The 12,479-nt window shown below is 43.5% G+C and overlaps 1 protein-coding gene across 1 annotated transcript in view; it reads left to right on the forward strand.

The window, feature by feature from the left end:
- LOC144479379 (epidermal growth factor receptor substrate 15-like 1) overlaps positions 1-12,479 on the forward strand; it is a 312,517-nt gene that overhangs the window by 110,467 nt on the left and 189,571 nt on the right. The gene's annotated exons all lie outside the window — the stretch shown is intronic.

Below are 12,479 nucleotides of genomic sequence, written 5' to 3' on the forward strand. Positions count from 1 at the left end.
GGGTCTTAGCTATGAGGAGAGATTGGGTAAACTGGGGTTGTTCTCCCTGGAAAGACGGAGGATGAGGGGCGACCTAATAGAGGTGTATAAAATTATGAAGGGCATAGATAGGGTGAACAGTGGGAAGCTTTTTCCCAGGTTGGAGGTGATGAACTCGAGGGGTCACGGGTTCAAGGTGAGAGGGGCAAGGTTCAACACAAATGTCAGGGGGACGTACTTTACACAGAGGGTGGTGGGGGCCTGGAATGCTCTGCCAAGCAAGGTGATTGAGGCGGACACGCTGGGATCGTTTAAGACTTATCTAGATAGCCACATGAACAGACTGGGAATAGAGGGATACAAACGAATGGTCTAGTTGGGCACATGAGCGGCGCAGGCTTGTAGGGCCGAAGGGCCTGTTCCTGTGCTGTATTGTTCTTTATGCAGCTTGCAATGTATTCCGTAAAATGTCCCAAGCCACTTCGCAGAAATGCATAAACTGACACTGAGGTACACAGTAGGACAATAAACAAATGCTTGGTTAAGGAGATAGATTTTAAAGAGCAATTTAAATAAAAAGAAGAATTTTGGGATGCGGGCGTTGTTGACAAGGCCAGCATTTATTGATCTCTAAATGCCCTTGAGCAGGTGATGGTGAGCCGCCACTTTGAACTGCAAGTGGTGTAGGTACAGCCACAGTGCCATTAGGGAGAAGGTTCCAGGATTTTCACTCAGCGACAGTGAAGGAATGGTGATTTCCATGTCACGATGGTGTGTGACTTGGGTGGGACGTTGATGAGAATTGTGTTTCAGTGTGTCTGCTTCTCTCATTTTTCTAGGTAGAGGTCACAGGTTTGGCAGGTGCTGTCGAAGGAGCCTTGACATTTAAAGGAGAGAAAGAGAGGAGTGAGAGATATTCAGCTGTGGTTATGGGAGGGAATTCTAGAATTTAGGAGTGTAGGCATCTGAAGGTATGATGGTCAGTGATAGGATAAAGAAGTTGGGGAGTGCAGGGGGCCAGAATTGGAGGAACTTTAGCATTCTCTGAGGGATGTAGGGGTATTTTTCCAGTGACAGTAACCACTTACCCCTGTGCTGTCTTGGTAACTTGACTCAAATAGGCAACTTTGAGAAAGGGTTTCTAGAGCTGTTTCTTCCATGTCTACCACCCAGAGACTCCAGGAGGAGATTGCTGGGATATTGGTGCCCTAAACGTGCCTGCCCACCTATGTGCCTGTCTGAGAGCGTGATCAACACATCACTTAGCAATTGAAAAGCAGTAGGAATGGGCATTGACTGGGCTGTGGTGGTGCCAGATGGACAGAAATGCCTCCAGCCAATGTGTGCTACTCTGCCGGTTTGGATTGATTCCTCTTGCTGTCCCAGTCTGCTGGAAGATTACGTTTAACAGACCGGTGATTGATGCTGAAAGGCAGTGGAGTTAAGTTCTGTGCATTTACAGGTAATTGAAGAACACACAACAGCAGATACAATTGAGACTATTGTGGCGTCCCTTATATTAAAAATGGTGCTGTCAGTGGCAGGAATGATAGATACCTGGCAGTGTAAAGTGCTCGTGTCAGCTTTAAATGAATCCTTAAACTGCAGTAATAATGTTTATCAGGTATTGACAACATGAATGAATCCTTCCTTCAAAAGGACCCTCATTGCCGTAACAACTGTTGGATAAATCTCATTTCTGTGAACACAGTGTAATGACTGAATTCACATCAGAATGTCGCTTTGAGACATGAAGTCTGGCTCTGACATCTCCCTGGTATGGAAACAATTCACATTTTAAACCCAAGGTTGAGGAATTGTGCAGCTTTTGTATGTTTCTGCTTGAGCTACGTTTACTCAGCAGTGCCCAAATTACTAGTTGTCTGGGCCTTATTGGAGAAATTAGCCAAGAAGTCATCACTGCAGCAATCCACAGAGCTGCCAAAATCCAGGAGTTCTCTCCATTTGAACTCCCGGATTTTGGCAGCTCTGTGGATTGCTCCAGACCATGATTGGTACTTAACGTTCTGAGCTGTCTGGCATTATTGGGCTTACCTGTGTGCTGATATAGACTGAACGGCCTCCTTCTGCACTGCAGGGATTCGATGATTATAGTAAAATATTGGCTAAATATTTCTGCTGCACTAATTTTATATTTTTGGGTAAGTTGGTGTGCCTGTGTGAAGATGAGAAAAGTGATAGATGGAGGTGGGGTGGGTTTTGGGAACACTTGTTTTCTGATCTCGGTGTCGGTGCAAGCGCACCCAGGCCAGGAACGCGAAGAGGTGATTGCTGGGGCTTCCCCGACTTCGAGTCTCAAGCACAGGCTGAGTTGAGACCTCATCCTTTCCCAAAAATAGTGAGGTAGCGCTGCCAGTGGGACACATTATGTTGCAGTGCCGACCTTGGACTTGGAAAGAGGATTTCCTCCTGTCTGTTCCTCCACCAACTTTAAAAATGAAGACAGTGCTTATCCATGCAATCTTTCCCCTGTATCTCCTGGTTAGTTTAATAACTTTTTGATTGGTTCGATTCTAAGCTTCCATTCACCATACGTTTATGGCGAGTTAATGCATCTCAACATGAAAGACCAAAAGCAAATACTGCCATTGCTGGACATCTGAAATAAAAGTAGAATATTGGAAGCCCTCAGCGAGTAACTTGGGCGGCACAGTGGTTAGCACTGCTGCCTCACAGTGCCAGGAACCCAGGTTCAATTCCGGCTTCGGGTGACTGTGTAGCGTTTGCATGTTCTCCCCGTGTCTGCGTGGGTTTCTTCCGAGTGCTCCGGTTTCCTTCCACAGCCCAAAGATGTGTGTGCTAGGTTGATTGGCCATGCTAATTGTCCCTTAGAGTCATGGGGGGCTAGGAGGGTAATATGTGGGGTTATGGGGGAATAGCGGTTGAGTGGGATTGTGGTCAGTGCAGACTCGATGGGCTGAATGGCCTCCTTCTGCACTCTAGGGATTCAATGATTCATTGCAGTGTTAATGGAAGCCTACCTGTGACACTAATAAGTAAACTTCAAACTCATGCATTTGTGGAGAAGGGGAGACACAGTTAACATTCCAGGTCGGTGACCTTCAGAGTTGGAGTACAACACATGAGAGCACTGCACACATTGTAATTCAGCTCATTGTTGTATGAACTGTGTGTGCAGCACTCCTGCACCATCCCTATCTATTGCTTTAATGTGTCACGGCATCCTGGAAATGTATGGGTGAGCAAGTTGATAGTTGTAGCCACTCGAGAACGGTGGCAGCAGATGGAGATCTAACGCTGCTTTAAATACTATATTGTGAATGTATTGCAGAAAATAATAACAAACAGGGATTTCTTTGGTGTCCTGTACACTGGTTTTGTGACTGTTGGGAATATAAGGATAAAATGATGGTCGGGCTCTGTCCTGGAATATTCCTGATGTGGAGATGCTGGCGTTGGACTGGGGTAAACGCAGTAAGAAGTCTCACAACACCAGGTTAAAGTCCAACAGGTTTATTTGGTAGCAAAAGCCACAAGCTTTCAGAGCGCTGCTCCTTCGTCAGGTAAGTGGGAGTTCAGTTCACAAACAGGGCATATACAGACACAAACTCAATTTACAAAATAATGGTTGGAATGCGAGTCTTTACAGGTAATCAAGTCTTAAAGGTACAGACAATGTGAGTGCAGAGAGGGTTAAGCACAGGTTAAAGAGGTGTGTATTGTCTCCAGCCAGGACAGTTAGTGAGATTTTGCAAACCCAGGCTGCAGGAAAGGATGTCCCGAGGCATGGTACATTGGGGAAACCATGCAGACGCTACAACAACGGATGAATGAACACCGCTCGACAATCACCAGGCAAGACTGTTCTCTTCCTGTTGGGGAGCACTTCAGCGGTCACGGGCATTCGGCCTAAGATCTTCGGGTAAGCGTTCTCCAAGGCTGCCTTCACGACACACGACAATGCAGAGTCGCTGAGCAGAGACTGATAGCCAGGTTCGCACACATGAGGACGGCCTCAACTGGGATCTTGGGTTCATGTCACACTATCTGTAACTCCCACGACTTGCCTGGACTTGCAAAATCTCACTAACTGTCCTGTCTGGAGACAATACACATCTCTTTAACCTGTGCTTAATGCTCTCTCCACTCACATTGTCTGTACCTTTAAGACTTGATTACCTGTAAAGACTCGCATTCCAACCATTATTTTGTAAATTGAGTTTGTGTCTTTATATGCCCTGTTTGTGAACAAAACTCCCACTTACCTGACGAAGGGGCAGCACTCCGAAAGCTAGTGGCTTTTGCTACCAAATAAACCTGTTGGACTTTAACCTGGTGTTGTGAGACTTCTTACTGGAACATTCCACCATTGGCTTGAGTGCAGTTGGTGACTGCTTTACCTGGCTTATCATGTCTGCCCTCTAGTGGTGAAAGCAGGTTATGCATTTTGAAATCTACTGAGGAAATTCGAAGCATAAACTTAACATGGGTTATTTCACCGTCTGCCATAACTGTCATAGCAGCATTACTTCTTGTCATAGAGGGTACTTACTTGGATTGTTATAATATTTTATGGGCCTGAGAATAGAATACTTGCACTTATACTTAGAAATACAAGATGTAATATTGAGTACATTTGTGTGAAATCTGTAACCCTGCTCCAAACGTTTTTGATTTGATTTATTATTGTCACATGCATGTGTATATAGTGAAAAGTATTGTTGCTTGCGTACTATATAGACAAAGCATACTGTACATAGCATGACAGTAATAGTTAGGGTGTAGAGATAGATTAACTTAATGCAAGGTAGGTCCATTCAAAAGTCTGACAGCAGCAGGGAAGAAGCTGTTCTTGAGTCGGTTGGTAGGTGACCTCAGACTTTTGTATCTCTTTCCCGAAGGAAGAAGGTGGAAGAGAGAATGTCTGGGGTGCGTGGGGTCCATAATTATGCTGACTGTTTTTCCGAGGCAGTGGGAAGTGTAGACAGAGTCAGTGGACGGAAGGCTGGTTTGCGTGATGGACTGGGCTTCATTCATGACCTTTTGTAGTTTCTTGCGGTCTTGGGCAGAGCAGGAGCCATACCAAGCTGTGATACAACCAGAAAGAATGCTTTCTATGGTGCATCTGAAGAAGTTGGTGAGAGTTGTAGCGGACGCACCAAATTTCTTTAGTCTCCTGAGACAGTAGAGGCATTGGTGGGCTTTCTTAACGATAATGTCGGTATGGAGGGACCAGGGCAGATTATTGGCGATCTGGACACCTAAAACCTTGAAGCTCTCGACCATTTCTACTTCGTCCCCTTTGCTGTCGACAGGAGCATGTCCTCCTCTATGCTTCCTGAAGTCGATGACTGTGTCCTGTGATATAAACTGAAAACACATTTTTCTTGGAATCCACAGTAGTTAGTTACTTGATAATTCTATGGTAACAGATTTCTCCTTGCTCTTTGAATGTGAAAGTCTTCACAGCTGTGAGACAAAGTGCATTATTTACGTTCACACTGATTGCTATCAGAGGGAATAAAAAAACCAAATCTGGGATCATCTTGCAATGTAAATTATAAAAACTATGTACACTGATTTTAGGAACTAATTTGGGGCTAAGTTAAAACTCTGCTTTTAGAACAAAGAAAATTACAGCACAGGAACAAGCCCTTCGGCCCTCCAAGCCTGCACCGACCATGCTGCCTGACTTAACTAAAACTCCCTACCCTTCCGGGGACCATATCCCTCTATTCCCATCCTATTCATGTACTTGTCAAGACGCCCCTTAAAAGTCACTACCGTACCCGCTTCCCCTACCTCCCCCAGCAACGAGCTCCAGACACCCACTACTCTCTGTGTAAAAAAATATGCCTCGTACATCTCCTTTAAACCTTGGTTTGCACCTTAAACCTATGCCCCCTAGTAATTGACTCTTCCACCCTGGGAAAAAGCTTCTAACCATCCACTCTGTCCATGCCTCTCATAATCTTGTAGTCTTCTATCAGGTCTCCCCTCAACCTCCGTCGCTCCGTGAGAACAAACCAAGTTTCTCCAACCTCTCCTCATAGCTAATGCCCTCCATACCAGGCAACATCCTGGTAAATCTTTTTTGTATCCTCTCCAAAGCCTCCACATCCTTCTGGTAGTGTGGCGACCAGAATTGAACACTATATTCCAAGTGCGGCTTAACTAAGGTTCCACAAAGCTGCAACATGACTTGCCAATTTTTAAACTCAATACCCCGGCCGATGAAGGCAAGCATGCCGTATGCCTTCTTGACTGCCTTCTCCACCTGCATTGCCACTTTCAGTGACCTGTGCACCTGTACACCCAGATCCCTTTGCCTATCAATACTCTTAAGGGTTCTGCCATTTACTGTATATTTCCTATTTGTATTCGACCTTCCAAAATGCATTACCTCACATTTGTCCGGATTAAACTCCATCTGCCATCTCTCCGCCCAAGTCTCCAACTGATCTATATTCTGCTGTATCCTCTGATGGTCCTCATCGCTATTCGCAAATTCACAACCTTTGTGTCGTCCGCAAACTTACTAATCAATCCAGTTACATTTTCCTCCAAATCATTTATATATATATATTACAAACAGCAAAGGTCCCAACACTGATCCCTGAGGAACACCACTTGTCACAGTCCTCCATTCAGAAACGCACCCTTCCACTGCTACCCTCTGTCTTCTTTGACCGAGCCAGATTTGTATCCACCTTGCCAGCTCACCTCTGATCCCATTTTGTAGAGGTTGTGACAACTTTAATTCTGCTTTCCCCAGCTTAATTAAAATACGCTTGTAAATGTAACTGCGATTTGGAGGATCTAAGATGTTTGAGAGATGTGGTGAAGTAATTGGAGGTTTCTTTTAGATTGGTTTCAATGTTAGCTTAAAAACACTTGCTCACTTTCCGTGTTATATACATTTGATGGTTACGGAATTGACCCTTTTTCCTCTGGCCTTTCACTACTCAGGATTGTTGGTTTGCACGGATAAAGTGCATCCAATCTGTCGGGACAAATTCATGAGCGTTGTTAGAATTGAAGAGGAATGAGCGGTAGTGAAGGGGTACATTGGGAATGTGGAAACAGGATCTAGCCCCTCCAGCCTGTTCCAGCATGCAATTAGATGTTGGCTGAACTGTGACCTACCTCTGAATGAAAGACAAAGAGCAGTCTAGAGTATAAAGACTTAATTGGCGGAGGGCCAATTCAGTGAGAACAGACCTGCCCAGTTAAACTGGAATGAAAGATCGAAAGGTAAAACTATAATGGAACAATGGGTTGCCTTCAAAGAGATGATTCAGATACAGTTGACGTACTCTTCCACAGGCAGGGCAGCCAAAACCAAAATGTTTCAGTTGACGAAAGGGATAGAGTGAAATAAGGCAGAAAAAGGGGCATGTAACAAATGTCAGGCTGATAACACAAGTGAGAACTAGGTTGACCATAGGAAGTTGAGGGGCAATAAAAAAAAGAAATAAGAAAGGCAAAGAGAGATTATGGAAGGAGACTGGCTACTAATATAAAGATATACACCTGAAGAGAGTGAGTCTGTGGGGAAAGGGCAGGAGAGTGAGACGAGCTGAATTGCTCTTCCCGAGAGGCAGCATGAAGTCGACAGCTAAGAACATAAGAAATAGGAGCAGGAGTAGGCCATCTAGCCCCTCGAGCCTGCCCCGCCATTCAATAAGATCATGGCTGATCTGAAGTGGATCAGTTCCACTTACCCTCCTGATCCCTATCACCCCTAATTCTCTTACCGATCAGGAATCCATCTATCCGTGATTTAAACTACTCAACGAGGTAGCCTCCACCACTTCAGTGGGCAGAGAATTCCAGAGATTCACCACCCTCTGAGAGAAGAAGTTCCTCCTCAACCCTGTCCTAAACTGACCCCCCTTTTTTTTAGGCTGTGCCCTCTAGTTCTAGCTTCATTTCTAAGTGGAAAGAATCTCTCCACCTCTGCCCTATCCAGCCCCTTCATTATCTTATAGGTCTCTGTAAGATCCCCCCTCAGCCTTCTAAATTCCAACGAGTACAAACCCAAACTGCTCAGTCTCTCCTCATAATCAACACCCCTCATCTCTGGTATCAACCTGGTGAACCTTCTCTGCACTTCCTCCAAGGCCAATATATCCTTCCGCAAATAAGGGGACCAATACTGCACACAGTATTCCAGCTGCGGCCTCACCAATGCCCTGTACAGATGCAGCAAGATGCAGCAGATTGATTGGCTCCTTCTGTGATTTAACCATTTTGTTGCTTATTTCTCATTCTTCACCTTATAATCCTTTAATACCCTTTGTTATAAAGTATCCATCAACCTAAGTTTAAAATTGCAACAAATCTCACCTCAGTTGCTATTTTTCAGGAGGATTTCAAACATCCACCATCCTCTGTGTGTAAAAATATTTCCTAATTTCACTGCTGAAAAGCACAACTCTTAAATTTTAGACAAATTCTAGAATCCCCAGCCAGCAGAGCAGGTTTCTGTCCTCCTTAATATCCTGAAACGTCAATCAAATCACCCAGTAACCGTCTAAATTCCTGGTAATACAATGCTATTTTGTATAACAAAGCACAATTCTATGGATGCTGGAAATCTGAAATGAAAAACAAAAGAATGCTGGAAATCCTCTGCAGTTCAGGCAGCATCTGTGGAGAGAAAGAGAGATTTGATTTATTATTGTCACATGTATTAGTATACAGTGAAAAGTATTGTTTCTTGCGCGCTATACAGATAAAACATACTGTTCATAGAGAAGGAAACAAGAGTGTGCAGAATGTAGTGTTACAGTCATAGCTAGGATGTAGAGAAAGATCAACTTAATGCAAGGTAAGTCCATTCAAAAGTCTGACAGCAGCAGGGAAGAAGCTGTTCTTGAGTCGGTTGGTACGTGACCTCAGACTTTTGTATCTTTTTCCAGAAGGAAGAAGGTGGAAGAGAGAATGTCTGGGGTGCGTGGGATCCTTAATTATGCTGGCTGCTTTGCCGAGGCAGCGGGAAGTGTTGACAGTGTCAATGGATGGGAGGCTGGTTTGCGTGATGGATTGGGCTACATTCACAACCTTTTGTAGTTTCTTGCGGACTTGGGCAGAGCAGGAGCCCCATACCAAGCTGTGATACAACGAGAAAGAATGCTTTCTATGGTGCATCGGTAAAAGTTGGTGAGTCGTAGCTGACATGCCAAATTTCCTTAGTCTTCTGAGAAAGTAGAGGCATTGGTGGGCTTTCTTAACTATAATGTCAGCATGGGGGAACCAGGACAGGTTGTTGGTGATCTGGACACCTAAAAACTTGAAGCTCTTGAACCTTTCTACTATGTCCCCACTGCTGTAGACAGGAGCATGTTCTCCTTTATGCTTCCTGAAATCGATGACAATCTCCTTCGTTTTGTTGACATTGAGGGAGAGATTGTTGTTGCTGCTCCAGTTCACCAGATTCTCTATCTCGTTCCTGTACTCTGTCTCGTCATTGTTTGAGATCATTTCAGGTTGATGACCTTTCAGCAGAAGCTTCACCTTCATCAGAAAGGTAATCGGCCTGAAACATTCCCTATCGATGCTGCGTGAACTGCTGAGCATTCCCAGCATCTTTTGTTTCTATTCCTGGACTGTGTGATCTCGCCTTGTAATTTAACCCTTGGAGTCTAACTATCATTCTGGTACATCTGAGCTGAACTCCCTCCATGGATGAGATTTCCCCCTTAAGATGTGATGTTTAGAATTACGCACTGTACCTTTGTTATGGCTAAACACAATTGTCCTGTGACTACTATGGAGGCCTGATCAATGCTTATTGGTTGAGTAGATATTGTTCATGGAGAAACCTGCACTCTGAGATTTTCTGAGTTAAATTGTAGTACAGTACCAATTTTCCTTTTTTTAAAGAATAAGTCTGTTGCTAACCTGCATATTGCACCGAATGTAATGAATCAGTCAATAAGGGACAGGATACTGAGGCTTTCAGAGCTGACGTGTGCAATAATCGACTAATGGCATTTAATAGCTACAACCTGTCAGCCTCCTGTGAAAGATACTTAGTGAATACTAAACAAGCACTTAGTATTTATTTAACAGGAAGCCGTTTATGTTAGATTATTGACTGCTGGCTGAAGGAGTAAGTATTTATGGGGACAAAGCCAGCATTCCTTAAGTTTAGCTGCGAGAGCTTCATAATTCCATCAAAATGATTGTTCCATCATGTTTATATTGGGTGAGAGGAAGATTTAAGTACTTGGCTTCAACTCCATGGATGCTCTGTTCTTTCAGGGTCTCATTCTTTCATCTTTGTTTTCTGTCTGTTGCTTCTCCTCTTCCGAGAACGGTACAGCACAGAATGAGGCCATTCAGCCCATGTTTGCCAGCTGATTGAAAGAGCTATCCAATTAGTCTTACTCCCCTGCTCTTTCCCCAAAGCCAAACCAATGTTTCCTTTTTATTTAATGATCCAATTCCCTTTTGAAATTTAATATTAAATCTGCTATCATGCCTTCAGTAAGTGCTCTCCAGACCATAATAACTCACTGCCTTTTAAAAACAAAATTTTGCCCCTTTTTGCGAAGTCAAATTTAATCCCTTTCCTATTGCCCCAAATGAGATCCACCAGCTCCCTGATTGAAACAGGAATCACACTGATCAGCACCACATTGCAGTGCATTTATAGCTGCAGAGAGCTGGGCTGCTGACGCTGAGGGAGCACAGGACTCATCAGAACATTTATTACAACCTGTTGTTAGTTTATGAATACAGAAAAGCAAGTGAGGAAGGTGGTCACTGAAATTTGCGACAGATAATTAATCCTTGTTCACCAAAATGTTTCCAATATGACAGTTTCCAACCTTACACACTGCTGTGTTTACAATTGTTAATAAAGCTTGCATTTATATTTATTTTGGAACCTGCTATCTTAATAGGTGTAGATATTGTCTTCCTGCGGAGAACGATGTGGTGTGTGACATTCTTGCACTGTAGAATATTAGTGACAGCTTAAAGAGGTTCAATATTAAAATTCCATAAAGTCTGCAGCATTGCAGGGCTCTTTATTATTATATTGTAACTAAATTAACAGGAGGCAAAGTGAATATTGGATTAAAACATGTACTGTGAGTAAAGGTGGAAGTCCATCTGTGAATAATTTCTGGTCTGTGAACCTGCCTCACCACACTTACATACTTGTCCTGTGATCGACCTATGATTACAGTCATACTTTAATTTCCGTATTCTAAGATTTGTGAAATGATTTGACTGAATGGCGTTTTTCCAGAGCCTGTTGTATCAGATGAATTCATTTTCTACAGCCAGTCACTTATTTGATACCAGCTACTGTGTGTAACTGCTGGACCTGCCAGTAAATGGAAATAGTTACTGAGATACAAAATCTGAGGGTTGATCTCAGTCTGCTCAGCTAGCTCATCTGACAGGGGTGACAGAAGAACTACGAGAGTTGTCCTCCATGCCATGTCCATGGGTGCTAGGGAGGGAGCTAAGTTAGCCCCCTATCCTACCGCTAAGTACCAGATTCTCTGTTGGAAACTGCATGTTTGAATGTAGGTGAGAATAAGAATTTGGCTGTGACTCCACCGTAGTGAAATAGTTCACCAATTCATAAGACCAATTGTGACTGTCTGGTTCTCAAACGCTGCAGATGGGAACAAATCCGAATCTTCTGTGATTCATTTTTTAAAAACATTATTCATGGGATGCGAGTGGCTGAGCGTTTATTGCCCATCCCTAATTGCCCTTGAACTGAGTGCCTTTTCAGAGGGCATTTAAGAATCAACACAATGCTGTGGATCTGGAGTCGCATGTAGGCCAGACCAGGTAAGGGTGAAAGATTTCCTTCCCTAAACCAATCCCAGAGAAGGTGTCTCAACTTGCCAAAGAACTCAACTTATAGAAATCTGATAGCAATAGACTGTAGTTTCATCCTTTTCAGATTTTTACTGAATTCAAATTTCACCATCTGCAAGGGTAGGATTTGAACATTAGCCCCCAAAGCATTACCCTGCATCTCTAGATTACTAGTCCAGTGACAATACCACTATGCCACCACCTCGCTTTCACGATTAAACCCTGTGGACCATTGTAGCTTTGCAGTTTGTAGCTTGTACAAGTGTATTCTAGACTGTCATTCTCTGCAAGTGTAGCTCTGAAAGACTGGGTGCTAATATTTCTAGAAATGACACTGCACTGTATATCTAGAACAGTGCTTGATTTTTGTTTATTTTTCTGGATTTATTCTGTTGCTGTGTTGAATTTGCCTGGACCCATACCATTCCCAAGTGATGTGATGTTGATTTAACTTTTTACTGTGCTGAAGTTGGCAGTATAGAATATTTTAGTAGAAATTTGTGGAGACTCTTTCCATCTTTAACAGTTCTATAGCTTTAAAGATATTTTAAGTCATTTATGAATTGGTATCATGAGGAGAATGGGTGTCCAATCTTTGTGCAGTTAAATCCCTATCTCTGTGAGTTTGGTGGGGGTGCTGGAGGGTCTCTGAGTATGGTCTTCATGTA

This window comes from Mustelus asterias, chromosome 26 (genome assembly GCF_964213995.1).
Source record: "Mustelus asterias chromosome 26, sMusAst1.hap1.1, whole genome shotgun sequence".
Lineage (NCBI taxonomy): Eukaryota > Metazoa > Chordata > Chondrichthyes > Carcharhiniformes > Triakidae > Mustelus > Mustelus asterias.